Source organism: Salvelinus sp. IW2-2015, linkage group LG6.2 (assembly GCF_002910315.2).
Source record: "Salvelinus sp. IW2-2015 linkage group LG6.2, ASM291031v2, whole genome shotgun sequence".
Classification (NCBI taxonomy): Eukaryota; Metazoa; Chordata; class Actinopteri; order Salmoniformes; family Salmonidae; genus Salvelinus; species Salvelinus sp. IW2-2015.
The window spans coordinates 10,990,632-11,005,631 of NC_036846.1; the positions used below are offsets into that span (position 1 = coordinate 10,990,632).

General features: G+C 42.2%; 1 protein-coding gene across 1 annotated transcript in view; it reads right to left on the bottom strand.

Moving 5' to 3' along the window:
* The window catches only part of LOC111965822 (leucine-rich repeat and immunoglobulin-like domain-containing nogo receptor-interacting protein 2), a 330,141-nt gene extending 321,489 nt beyond the window's left edge, over positions 1-8,652 (bottom strand). The window contains exon 1 of the mRNA XM_023990155.2: positions 8,051-8,652. The gene's annotated coding sequence lies outside the window, so the exon portion shown is untranslated. The remainder of the gene's footprint in view (positions 1-8,050) is intronic.
* Positions 8,653-15,000: the final 6,348 nt, after the last annotated feature.

Consider the following 15,000-nt stretch of genomic DNA (forward strand, 5'->3'; position numbering starts at 1 on the left):
CGAGGCCAAAACTAATCCCATCATATGTCTGCATTGGACGTGCCCACGAGGCAATCACTAATCCAATCATATGTCTGCATTGGGAATGCATGCCATAAATAATCTCACATCCACTGTAACCAAAGGGTAGACCACGTATAGTGGTGGCAAGAGAAAAATCCCCTGGTGAGTGACCACAGTGAAGGGTAAATTTTACATTGGCTGCAAAGTGGCTGTGTAATGTAGGAGTGCCATCCCTGTATGGCTGACCAGGCCAGGACACAAACCTAGTCAAATTTACACGTGTAGCTGCATGCCAACAACTGAGGACAGTGGTGTAGAGGAATTAAGCAAATCGGTGAGCAAAATCGCAGGAGGAGATTCCTCCAGAGCCGAGATGCTTCAGTATTAAAGAAATATACATTCATGATAGACAGGAGGAGACCCTATTCAAGTCTCAAGGGGAATGATCATCATCACAGGGCTACTAGAACTAACTGCAGCTCACCTCTGCTACACTCACACCCCTTTCACCTCTTCCTATGCCAGTATAACTCAGCCACCGACTGTGATCTGAGTCAATGTAGCAGAATTAAATACCCACAAATTAATATGTGGTGCAAGATGACTCAGTTGACACAATCTGCTTTGCTGGCAGCTGATATTAATGCAGGAGGTCAGTGAGTGTAGCAGAGGGGTGAGTGTGTTGAGGTTGATGTGGAGAAGGAGGAAGTCAGTGAGTGTAGCAGAGGGGTGATTTGTGTTGAGGTTGATGTGGAGAAGGAGGAGGTCAGTGAGTGTAGCAGAGGGGTGATTGTGCTGAGGTTGATGTGGGAAGGGGAAGTCAGTGAGTGTAGCAGAGAGGTGAGTGTGTCGAGGTTGGTGTGGAGAAGGAGGAGGTCAGTGAGTGTAGAGAGGGGTGATTGTGTTGAGGTTGATGTGGAGAAGGAGGAGGTCAGTGAGTGTAGCAGAGGGGTGATTGTGTTGAGGTTGATGTGGAGAAGGAGGAGGTCAGTGAGTGTAGCAGAGGGGTGAGTGTGTCGAGGTTGTGTGGGAGAAGGAGGAGGTCAGTGAGTGTAGCAGAGGTGAGTGATTGTGTTGAGGTTGATGTGGAGAAGGAGGAAGTCAGTGAGTGTAAGCAGAGGGGTGAGTGTGTTGAGGTTGATGTGGAGAAGGAGGAGGTCAGTGAGTGTAGCAGAGGGATGAGTGTGTAGCACATGTGAGCTAGTTCACAGGTGAGTGCTATTCTCTTGAGACCTGAGACCTAAAGAACTGTTATCATAGCCCAACCAAGATCATGTTTTGGAATGATAATGAATGGTGCTTTGTGGGTATGAAGTGCTGTTGTGGACAGGGGATCCTAGGTCGGCCATACAGGGATTGTTACACCCACACCAATGATCAAGGACACCAGCTGCAAATCTGTGCAATACCATCAAAATGAGAGTAAGTGAAAAATGAGAGTGAGTGATAACCAAATAAAACAGACACACAGGAAATGTTCAATGACCAAAAAATACACCATACTTAATTCAAATAATCAACACTTTATTTAAAATCATACAAAGAACGCCTATGTAGATGGTTAATGTGTTTCGACATTCATCTTACTCCAAAACAAGAGATGATTGAATAGTTAAATGATGTGTCTAATACAAAAAATAAACAGAATGTCTGTGTTGGGCTGGAAATGTCACGACTCCCACCGAAGGTGGCTCCTCTTCCTGTTCGGGCGGCGCTCGGCGGTCGTCGTCACCGGTCTACTAGCTGCCACCGATCCCTTTTTCCCTTTTCTGTTGGTTTTGTCTTATTGGTTACACCTGTTTCTTGTTTAAGTTTTAGTTGGGCTATTTAAGCCGGTATGCCCTCCTGCTCTTTGTGCGGGCTTATTTTTCCTCTGTTCATGTTTGTGGTTGTGCGATTTCCTTTGTTTTTCCTCCAGACTGGTTGGGTCCTGGTTTTGGGCCGGTCTTGTTATTTGCGCCTGGTGTTTTGGCGTGACCATTTTCCCTGCGGCGGAATAAAACATTGTTCTTTACCCTCTGCTTCCTGCGCCTGACTCCGTACCCACTACGCATAGATTGCATGACAGGAACAGAAACCTGCAAGCCAAGTAGCTTGATCTCTAGGAGCAAGGTTGGCCATACATGTTCTAGGTATATGCATTGTTACTTTTAACATAATTTTTGTGGTCCTACAACCAATTCTAACAGTAAACCAGTACCATATATAACCCATTGGTGATATGAACTGCAGTCTCTCCAGGACTAGGGACTTTCTTTGGGACCTTCATCCACAGACACGGTTTAGCAGCTTCACAGGTCTCTGTATCTGAGATTAGGAAAAACAGAAATTAGACCAGGACTTGCTTCATTATTCTCAAGTGATATAACATTTTATATTTCGTTGCAATTGAGTTTTGTTATTGTCATAGTTCTCTCTTTGGGACGGGACATCTGTTAATTAGCTAGTTAGCTTAGCTACTTGCTAGGTAGCTGACATGTGTTTAGCAGATCAAGCTAATGTTTGTGTAATTAAAAAAACAAATATTTGATGGCTGTCGATCCTACTTATATGTAGCTAGCCAGCTACCTGACATTACCTAGAATAGATGGTTGTTAAAAAACGTTAAAAAACGTACCCGTCTGCTACACATCATCCTGGCGCTTTCACCTCCATTTTAAATGTTCCCCGGACAAAAGGACTATCCCACCCATGAATACTATGGTCAAAAATGCAAATTTTGACCTTGAGAAAACAACTAGACTAAGTTAGCTTAGCTAGCTAGCTGTTTACAGCCGTGACGGAACATCTGTTGTGTACAAATGCACCGGAAGTTCTTTGGAGGTCCAGGGTTCACTTCCACTCCTCCTAAAAAATATGTTAAAAAGGTCTATAAGTGGAAGGTCTCATAACTTTCAATTCCTCTATGTTTGATATTCTATTCTACAACAAAAAAGCACATTGAATCTCATATTTGTTCTAAATTCACATATTTGTTGCACCAGTCAGTCCCCTCCAATATAACTGCAGCTAATGGCATATTATAATAATCTTTGATGTGTTCAAAGCCAAATGTTACCCTCTCTCTGTTCTCCTTCTGCAAACATAATAGTGCTTAAGTAAACGTGCTGTCAGGTTGGCATTTCAGTGCTATTGTTGGAATTCAATATGTGTGAGAAGCCAAGCTGTGGCAGACTGATAGTGTCACAACACCTTACTGTGGCCTCCCACGCCTCGTGGTGGCATACTGGGCTTGTGTTGAGCCTGAGAAGACCTGGACAGATATTAAAGGCATCAAACCTCAGTTCAAGGTCAAACCTGGGGTGCCTTCACTTAAGTCAGACAGACAACCTGAGGTAATTGGATCTTCTGTTTTTCATGGATTGAGGCCAACAGATGTCTATTCTCCCCCTTTCCATCACAACTGCCATTTGGCACAAAGTCCTCTCACCCCGCGCTCACCCCTCTGACTCTTACTAAAGCTTCATGTCGACACAAGCGGGAGAAGCAAAGGGGACTTTGCTGGAGGTGGCCCTCAGATGCTAGTCCCCACAGCTCACTCAAATGTCATGCTCGAAAGTGACATAGGTGGCAAGGTCAGTGTCAATGGAAGTCGTCCACGATCTGTCCTCAAGCCTCAACCTCTCCCTGTGTGCTCTTCCAAGATGGATTTGCGCTGTCACCAGTGGTCACTCTGCCACCCACCACAGAAGCAGGGAACAGAGGATGCGGCCCCGCCATGCCCTCACTGGCGACATTGTGGCGTGCGACAAGGGCACTGTGCTGGGTTCATGCCCTGAATAGTAAACATTTCCTTTTGATTATTATTTTTGGTGGAAAAACTGCAAACCCCCACTACCTTTAGCAGTACTGGTGCGACAAGCGGGCCACATTTCAGAGAACTAGAGATGCTCCATTTCACAAACCAATGTTTGGCTGACTTTGATGGGATTCAATGAGTTGGAGGGTAATTGGAAGGAGCGGTGTCCATGATGATGGGAGTTTTACAATGCTGATGAGTAAACATATTCCATAAATGGCCCAGCTGTCGTAGTGTATGGTGTTTTGCTTTATCAGGAAAATATGGGGGGGGGGGTCCTTAACAGCTTCTACCCCAAAGCCATAAGACTGCTGAACAATTAATCAAATGGCCAACAGATTATTTACATGTACAATCATTTGTTTATTTACACTGCTGCTACTCACTGCCTATTATCTATTCATAGTCACTTCACCCCTACCTGCATGTAGAAATTACCTCAACTAACCTGTGCCCCCGCACATTGACTCAGGTAGCCCCTGTATATTGCCTCGTTACTGTTATTTTATTCTGTTACTTTTTACTTTTGTTTGTTTGGTAAATATTTTCTTAACTTTTTCTTGAACTGCACTGTTGGTTAAGGGCTTAAACATTGGTTAATTAAACATGTCACAGTAAAGTCTACACATGTTTTATTTTATTGATTTGATATGTGGAAGCATGTGGCTAAGTAAAGCCTGAAATGTATTTATAATCAGCCTGAAATTGATTTATCAGTGGTGCATCTATCAGCCTGTCAGATATTGAATATTCACCCAAGGAATCCTTTTAACAAGAAACAGTAGAGGAGAAAGCGTGTTCAAGCCCAAATCAAATTCATTTTTGAAAGCAGATGGAAGACGGTCATTCATGTTTGCGCTAGACATGCCAACAAGACACAGCCTTTGTCTATTTTCATAATGACCTGTGTTATTCTTTCGCCAAGCCACAGTATGACAATGCCATTCAGGTTCCTCACTGTACCCGACAAAGGTCATCGTGTTAAAAAAAACTGAAACCCAATGTTGACAGAACTGCGAGCATTGATTTTCCTATTCCTTAATGGACTGTCTAAAAATATGCCGCTGTGCTCGGGCCACGTCTTCCCTTTCATACAGTTCAACCGCGCTACTTCCGACAGAGAAATTATGTGCTTAACCTCCTTTAATGGCGGAATTTTTGCTTCTACAGCCTGGATAATAACATGACGATGCTAATGTTACAGTAATGTCCTGTAGAGAGCTTTTAGACAGTTGGGAAGGAGGCCTGAAGTATTGACATTTTAAGATGGTGGCATTTTAGAATACTACAGTTAATTACCCTGGGCTGAAAGAAGATTGTTTAATGTCCACTTAAAGACTGAGTACCCTATGCATCTCAGAGGCCTGCATAGAGCATGTTCTGGTAGAATTTCTGAGACTAATTCAATTGAAATTTCTCCTCAACATCAATGCATAGTTAGCTTCTAATGGCTAGCCAACGTTGAATATGACAATCTCTAGAGCGGAAGTGGACCTTCTTATTGATCACTGAAGGTCTGACAAGTCTCCTTGATGTATGAGTAGTCCATAGCTACTCTACCCATGATACTCCGATCCGTATAAGCACATCTTACACGTCCTGTATTAGCTGGGGTATAAAATCTTAATCTTAAGGGGTAAAAATACAATATATTGTCAAGTGTTGTTATTGAATATGTTTGGATAATGACAAAACCATTCAAAAGAACCCTCTGCTTCTGTCTGCATACACATGTTGGGTAAATTGTGAAGTAATATTGGCTATAAACTAGACTAAACAAATTCCTAATATAAATATTAGGCATAATTCACAACTAAGCAGAAAATGTGTCAACTGTGTGGGTCCAAAAGGCATGAGATGATTGAAAATGATTTATTATAGTTAGAAGCAGGTATGTCAGTCATATTTCAGCTGCCTAGTTACGTGCATGCATACTGATTCAAACCGTAGCTGTAGGCAATAAATCAAAAGCACAGCCTTTTTGCCATCAAAGTTGTTTTCTTCTCTAATGTCTACCCCCTGTGAATGTGCTGTCTACAATTCAGAGTAATCACTGGGAAAATAAAAATGCCTTCTATTCGCCTTCCATACTATAATTCAGTGGATGCATAATCCAAGTGAAATGGTAGACCAAGTCTCTGACTCCTCCCTCAGCCACCATCAGACAGCATATATTCCTTTTACAAGGGTTGGGCAAACACACTCAAACAAGCATACACACACACACACACACACACACACACACACACACTCAAACAAGCATACACACACTCAAACAAGCATACACGCACACACACACACAAGCATACACACACAAGCATACACACAAATATATATATACACACACACACTCAAACAAGCACACTCAAACAAGCATACACAGAAACATATACACACAGACACAAACATCTACACACACACAAACATGTACACACACACACACTCAGACGCACATATACCTGGACTAAATCGTTTAGCAGATTCAAAATGCTGTGAAAGCAAAATCGGTGTTGCTAATCCACAGTGAAAAGCAGTACAAGGCTGAATGAGGTCCAAATCAGAGATTCCCTTCACCATGTAACCCCGGATCAGAGTCTGTGCGTCAGTGCGGACATGGTTAACACTCAATAAAACATCAAAGAGGATGAAGCTCACAGCTCTGGACACATACAACCACACACTGAATACACACACACACACACACACACACACACACACACACACACACACACACACACACANACACACACACACACACACACACACACACACACACACACACACACACACACACACACACACACACACACACACACACACACACACACACATTAAATGCACGTCCGCCATAATGCTCATTAGATTACACCTATATCTGGACCGGACAAACGAATAGATGAAAAGCCAACATTCTCTTTCATGAGTAATTCCAATACCAGAGCTTTGTCACTTTAATCTCTGAACCATTAGGACAGGCACCATCCTATATACATCCACCAGCTAGCTATAAATTACAGATAAGAATTAGCCAGTCCTATTGGTGGACATTTAGTGACTGTACCTAGGAAACTGTCATCAACTTCATTTCACCCTTTCCTGCCCGTTCCACCCCCTCTACCCCCCCTGTCGATGTCTCGCAAGAGGAGACACTTTTTACATTTTCATTTCTAGAGGCAGAGGGATTTATTGGACACCGCTTTACATATTACATGAGGAGGCTGCATCATATTCATCCTCCACGGCAGGTGCAGGGCTTGACAGGCACAGGCTATTTATTATTCAATTATTTTAAATATTTCAGGGCAGACAGGATGCACATGCAATCATAAATACTTCAGCCTGTTCCTACAAAGGGGCACTTGTCCGGTGTTGACAGGGAGGTGCTGTAGATTCACTACAACGATGCTGCAGTTATATTTATAAACCCCTATTTTATAACCCTCCATCATCCTATGAATCATTTTATCCTCATTTACATACAAGGACCTTGAGGAGAGAAAACACATGCTTATCATCTACATGTTTCATCACCTTATCAGCTTAGCGTGACCAAAGATGGGCATGACAGTAAGACAGGAAAGATGCAGAACTATTATGTGGGGCATGTAAGACATTTGGGCAGCTTTCGAAACAACTAAAATATTTGGTTTGCCGTCTGCTGCGATAAAGGGAAAAACATCCCTTAATATGCAGAGTAGCTGTGCGACTCAGAGGCAGGTGGTGAACAAAACGTAATCTCATGTCCCAAAGATACGGCCCCTACAAAGACGAAGACAAAACACCAGTGGTAATTATGCCCTTCCATCCAGCATTCCTGCTGGAAGCCACCATACAGAAACAGAGACCCCAGAGATAAACTGCTTTGCACACCGGCATCTTTTACTTTCCAACATTCCCCCCCATACCACCCCCTCAATACCCCCCATACCAACCCCTCAACACCCCCCATAACACCCCTCAACAGCCCTCTACCCTCTCATCCATAGATCAAAATATCCCTCCTAGAAAAAAGCTATCATCTTCCCACCGTGCATCAGGATACGGCATAAAGAAAATGAATCGCAGAAAGGCGTTATCGCAACTTTTCACTATTAGTGCCAGTAAACAGTCTGGAGATTAGTGAAACACATACCTTTCCGTCTGCTTCTTCTCTCTCTTTTCATCTGCTGCTGAGTGTTGCCGTTACCTAATCTGAGCAGTAGCTGGCTGGCTGGCTGATACACCGGGAGAGTGAAGATAGGTCCTTACCTTGACATGCCATCCAGGATCCTATAGTCCACAAGATTAGCTGACTGAAGCTGAGAGCTGCTCCTCCCAAAAAGAAAATTATGCTGCCCAAGTCCCCCTGGAACAGGAGCCTCTGAATTCAAAATTCCGTAAAACGTTATTTTTCCTCCTCTGAAGGATGTCCTTCAATGCTGTGTGCTCCTACTTCCTTTATTTCCCAGGTTGTGCTGTATCTTTTCTGTTGTGTCCCCCCTGGTATTCCACCTTATTAAACCCAAACACTGATTGGATCTTCTCCTCCCGTGTTGCAGGCAGGCAGCGATGAAGTGCGAGATCCACAGATGGAGAACACTCCTAGTGCGCACTGGCTCCCCCGAAAGTGACTACAGGCAGTCTGTGCTCTCCACACCTAGAAAACGGGAGCTGTCCTCTGTTCAGCCCAGCATTGGGGGGAGGGGTCCCCCAGAGTGCAAACTTTCAGACACCTCTCACCACCCAATAGGAGGTAGAAGTGGATAGCGAACCTTTCTTGTATAATATTCTCTATTTTTCCCCTTCCAATTTGCATTGTTTTGTAGCTCTCCTCTGTAGAACGCTGTCTGCTGAGAAGTGGAAGAATGAACGCTGCTCTCTCTCTCTCTCTCTCTCTCTCTCTCTCTCACACACACACACACACACTCCCCTCCCTGCAACTCCCACCCCCTTGTTTTCACTCCCTTCCTCTCTCTCTCTCTCCTCCCTCTTGCTCTCACTCCCATCTCTGTCGTCTGACAATTACCTCTTTGGCATTCACAGTCGTGTCAGATAGAAAAGGTTCGCTGCCTGCACTTCTTAGGATCCCTTAGGAATAATGGTCTGATAAATATGGGAAGCTAAATAGAGAGTGAGTAAAGAAACAACATGAACATTAATGAAGGAATGAGGAACNCAAACTTTGACACCTCTCACCACCCGATAGGAGTTAGTAGTGGATAGCAAACTATTCTTGTAATTTATTTCCCTCGATTTCCTCCTTAGATTTTTTCCCTCTCCAATGTACCTTATTTTGTAGCTCTACTCTCTAGAACGCTGTCTCAGAGACTGAATGCTGAGAAGTGCCGGAATGAAATCTGCTCTCTCTCTTTCTCTCTCTCCCCTCCCTCGCTCTCTTTCTCTCAGTCTCTCTCTCGCTCACACACTCCCCTTCCTGCCTCACACTGCATCTCCCATCCCCTTGTTTTCTCTCCCTTCCTCTCTCTCTCCTCTCTCCTCCCTCTCCCGCTCACTCCCAGGTCTGTTGTCTGACAATTACAGCGTTGGCATTCACAGTCATGTCAGATAGAAAGGTTGGCTGCCTGCACTCCTTAGGAATCCTTAGGGATACAAATAATGGTCAGATAAATATGGAAAAGAAAATAGAGTGAGTAAAGAAACAACATGACATCAAATCAAGGAATGAGGAAGTGTAAACCTCTGACTACATCATATTTGTTTCTTTATTAACTGATAAATAGCCTGCCTCCCTTCAGCATGGGGCTTTTCCATCTATCTTTTTTTGCAAACTCCTTATAGTGTATCGGGTCAGGAGTTGATGTTGGCCAAATGTTAAGATGGATTGAAGATGGAGATGAAAATAGCAGCAGCAACAGACCAGTCTTCTGCATCGAGGCAAGGACAATCCAAGCGCTATAGCAAACTGTGGAATTATACAATTAGCAGCCGAAACAAAATTGCCAGCAGTTCCCTCATACACACAGAATATTACCCTGGACGCGGAAGCTGATTTAGAGACAATATGCACAACATTTAGAAACAAATTTAGAGACAATATGCACAATATTTAGAAACAAAAGAAATCTGTCCCTGGAACATTTCAAGTGGAGCAGCTGCATGTATCTAACCTGTCTTTAGACTTTAAATAACTAAAGGAACGTTCAGGCATTATCAGTTTGTCATGTGCTAGGCATAGTGATAGTATATGAGGGATATTTTTACAAACCAAGCATGAATAATGACTGATGATTATCACCTCAGGAATTAATTGCTGGTAATTTGTTTTACTACTTTCAGTTTCCTTATCACACAATCTTGCTTGCCTAACATTTGTCCCAAAACACTCCAGTGACTGGTGCTCTTATACCTGTGTAGTAATGGAGTAATCACTCTAGTAGCAACATGTTGACAGTTAAGATAATGCTGTTACCGAAATAATTACACCGGTACACGAGCATCTTCATGTAAAGTGTTACCGATACAGACATTAGATCATGTTTTATGTAGATTGTGATAACAGCGAGTAGCATGACCTTGATCTCTACAAGACCCCAGGAAAATTAGCTGCTGCTTCTTCAACAGCGAATGGGATATCCCAATAAAATGCTAAACCTCACACCTGCGTCTGGTCGTCAAACTATGAAGTTGAAGGATGAAGAACCTTCAGCCTGTCCACAGATCTTTGCTTCCTTTCCATCATCACCACTACACTCCTGTTGTTCACAATGATGGCTCCTTTCTTCCCTGTTGAACCATGTACTCTGATACTAAGGACTATGTTAGAACTGTGTTACATTGCACCAATGATAAATAAGAATGTTCTACAGCGTTATAGAATGGGACGTCAAAGCAATCAAAGTGAAAACATAACCCTCTTTTATCTAATTGATATGCATAACAACCCAGCAGAGAAATGGCTAGATGTAGGCAATACAATGACATTGGAGTCCAAGTTAAAAGGAGAACAGTCAGACCTAAGACAGTGCTCCGTGTGGACTACAGTGGTCGCTCTACAGTGTCCGCCTGATGCGGTACAGCTTGCAGATAAGCCTTAGATACCAGCACATGCCTCTCCGCATCTCATTATCCAGGTGGTGCCATTTCCAACACAACTCTCCACGGTCCAAACCTACATTCAAAACAGCAGCGGCATGCACGCATAGTCAAGTTGCTTCGCTAATTACTTATATCCAGGGCATCCAATTACATGATCGTTATACATACAGTAATTTGTCTGTTTATCTTTTAAAAAATCAAGTATCTGGCAAAACCGGTTAAGTATGTAGAAAATAAGAAGTACTGCCAGCCACATTATTACATAGAGCCTTGATGACATACTGGAGATGAATTCCAACCTTGCCTGTACAATTTTCCTGGAATTGTAAGTGATAGCTTTACAGGAATCAGGCAACACTTACCCTGTAAGGCTTTCTTCACAGGAACATTGGTGTGTACTCATAATACTGCTTCACCATTACATCTTCCAGTATTTTACATATCATACAGACATGGTAAATAACAGGCTAATGGGAACAGCAGGATAAAAGTGTGGCCAATTGGCCACAAGAATGACATTGTGTTGGGTTTGCTCATTGGCAACAAGAGGAATAGGTTTTGTCAGTTACATGTAGGCACCTGTTCTAGACGTTATCCACAATCGCTGCGTTGCCTCCTTTGTTAACCATTCACGCTATGGGTCTGTTTGTCTTGTCTGTGTTGTGAGCCCTAAGGGTCTCACCGATTATACCTAGGGATTTCCACTAAGTGCTTGTCTGACACTTTTGCCTCAAGGAACATGGAATGGCTTGTCTCCACCCCATTGATCAACAGTGGAATTGATACTGACACATGTTAAGGCATAGCTAATTAGGGTAGCATGGCTCATTAAGCATAAAAAAATCTCACTTTTAAAAGTTCATATTCTGTTAACTCATACCCAAATAATGTTGTTGACTTGCCCTATACACGTATGTGACCAAAGCATACATTGGAAGAAAAAACCCCCACTTAAATCACCCCATCTCAAATGTTTTACTCAAACAGACCGTTTAAAAAATGATTGCTATTTCCTCATAGAGGATGTCTACTGGCATGCATATTTTTTTTATGACCGTTATACGCCCACACCATTTCAACACAAAAAAGTAGCTTTTTCACCTCTACGGGATCGGTTCCCCCCCCGCGGGACGGTTGAGCTAACGTGCGCTAATGTGATTAGCATGACATTGTAAGTAACAAGAACATTTCCCAAGACATAGACATATCTGATATGGGCAGAAAGCTTAAATTCTTGTTAATCTAGCTGCACTGTCCAATTTACAGTAGCTATTACAGTAAAAGAATACCATGCTATTGTCTGAGGAGAGTGCACAGTTATGTTATTGAAAATGTAACAATAAATCAATTAGGCACATTTGGGGGGGCAGACTTGACACAACACTTTGAACAGTAATGCAATGGTCCATTGGATCAGTAAAAACTTAGCACATACTCTGCTGTCATCTATTGGCCAAAATCTAAATTGCGCCTAAATTGCAATAATGCATTCTGGCCTTTCTCTTGCATTTCAAATCAGATACAAATATTTTAAAAACAAATTTCTTCTTTTGTATTATCTTTTAACAGATGTAATGTGTTATATTCTCCTGCATTAATTTTACATTTACACATTCCTTTCAAGTGGTATCAATAATATGCATAACCTTGCTTCAGGTCCTGAGCTACAGGCAGTTAGATTTAGGTATGTCATTTTAGGCGAAAATTGAAAAAAAGGGTCCGATCCGTAATTTATCCTTAAATTACCTTTTTCCTTTTTGAAAGGAAAACTATTTCACTCATATAGTAATTAATTATAGGTCAAATCTGGGAACAGTTACTTTAATATACAGCTATGCACCTCTGGTTCAGACTAAGAGAGAGGGGATTAGCAGACAGAAACAGATCTATGAATTAATAAATGTATGCCAAGCTTCATGAAGTTTAATTTATGAACTCAGGGAACTTTTGAACACCAGACTCTTTACATGGCAGAAAAGATTCCCCAGATTCTACCCTGCTGGTCTGTCTAAGTTTCAAAATTGAGGTCGGTCCCCCAAGTGTCGCAGTGCCTTAGCATCTCAGCACTAGAGGTGTCACTACAGACACCCTGGTTCGAATCCGGGCTGTACACAACCTGCCATGATTGGGAGTCCCATTGGGTTGCACACAATTGGCCCAGCATTGTCAGGGTTTGGCCGGTGTAGGACATCATTGTAAATAAGAATTTGTTCTTAACTGACTTGCCTAGTTAAATCATTTAAAATACACAGCATACTACCCCAATTTCAATCTGGGTGAATCATAATACATTTATGGCTGGTTTCCAGGAGACATATTAAGTCTAGTCTTGGAATAAAAAGCATGCTCAATGGAGAATCTCAATTGAAAGAGCTTTTTAGTCCAGAACTACATTTAAGCTGTGTCCATGAAACCAGCCCATTAACGTTCAAAGAAGCACATCCTTTCCTGTCATGTGCCTTCCTTGTTGAATGATGTGCCAAGGACTTTTCACATGATGAGTGGAGTTTCACCATTGTGCTGGAGAAGTAATAAGTCTGCTAATTAATTAACATGGACTAAACGAGAGGTGATAAATGCAGGCTTATGAAAGAAGAAATGTTTCTCAGAGAAAATCATGTTCTTTCCCTTGACAGCTCTTGTGAGGGCAAAGACTCTATTCTTTTGGACTCTTGTTTTGCTGAAAGACTGGTGGAATGTAGGCCTACTGTACAATGTAAACGGGATATTTAGCTAATTCTTCCAATGGTGTACCCCCAAGGCAGCTTCAAAGAAAAGTAAGTTATAGATCTGCTGCATTTCTGCTTGACCTAAACACAATAAATATTTTATGTATATCCCCAATATTTGCGTGCATTTAGAGTACCAGTCAAAAGTTTGGACACACCTACTCTTTCAAGGGTTTTTCTTTATTTGTACAATTTTCTACATTGTAGAATAATAGTGAAGACATCACAACTATGAAATAACACATATGGAATCATGTATTAACCAAAAGTGTTAAACAATTCAAAATCCACTTGAGATTTTAGATTCTTCAATGTAGCCAACCTTTGCCTTGATGGCAGCTTTGCACACTCTTGGCATTCTCTAAACCAGCTTCACCTGGAATGCTTTTCCAACAGTCTTGAAGGAGTTCCCACACATGTTGAGCACTTGTTGGCTGCTTTTCCTTCAATCTGTGGTCCAACACATCCCAAACCATCTCAATTGGGTTGGGGTCGGGTGATTGTGGAGGCCAGGTCATCTGATGCAGCACTCTATCAATCTCCTTCTTGGTCAAAAAGCCCTTAAACAGCCTGGAGGTGTGTTGGGTTATTGTCCTATTGAAAAACAAATGATAGTACCACTAAGCGCAAACAAGATGAGATGGCGTATGGCTGCAGAATGCTGTGGTAGCCGTGCTGGTTAAGTGTGCCTTGAATTCTAAATATATCCCTGACAAATCTCACATTTGGATCGTTCCTTGGCCCGAGCAAATCTCTTCTCCTTATTGGTGTCCTTTAGTAGTGGTTTCTTTACAGCAATTCGCCCGTGAAGGCCTGATTCACACAGTCTCCTCTGAACAGTTGATGTTGAGATTTGTCTGTTACTCGAACATGGTAAAGCATTTATTTGGGCTGCAATTTCTGAGGCTGATAAGTATAATGAACTTATCCTCTGCAGCAGAGGTAACTCTGGGTCTTCCTTTCCTGTGGCGGACCTCATGAGAGCCAGTTTTATCATTGCGCTGGATGGTTTTTGTGACTGCACTTGAAGATACTTTCAAAGTTCTTGACATTTTCCACATTGACTGACCTTCATGTCTTAAAGTAATGATGGACTGTCATTTCTCTTTGCTTATTTGAGCTGTTTTTGCCATAATATGGACATGGTCTTTTACGAAATATTGCCTTTTTCTGTATACCACCCCTACCAACACAACTGATTGGCTCAAACGCATTAAGAAGGAAATACATTCTTTTAAATTAACTTTTAACAAGGCAGACCTGTTATTTGAAATGCATTCCAGTTGACTACCTCATGAAGCTGGTTGAGAGAATGCCAAGAGTGTGAAAAGCTGTCATCAAGGCAAAGGGTGGCTACTTTGAAGAATCTCAAATATAACATAGCTTTTGATTGGTTTAACACTTTTTTGGTTACTACATCATTCCATATGTCTT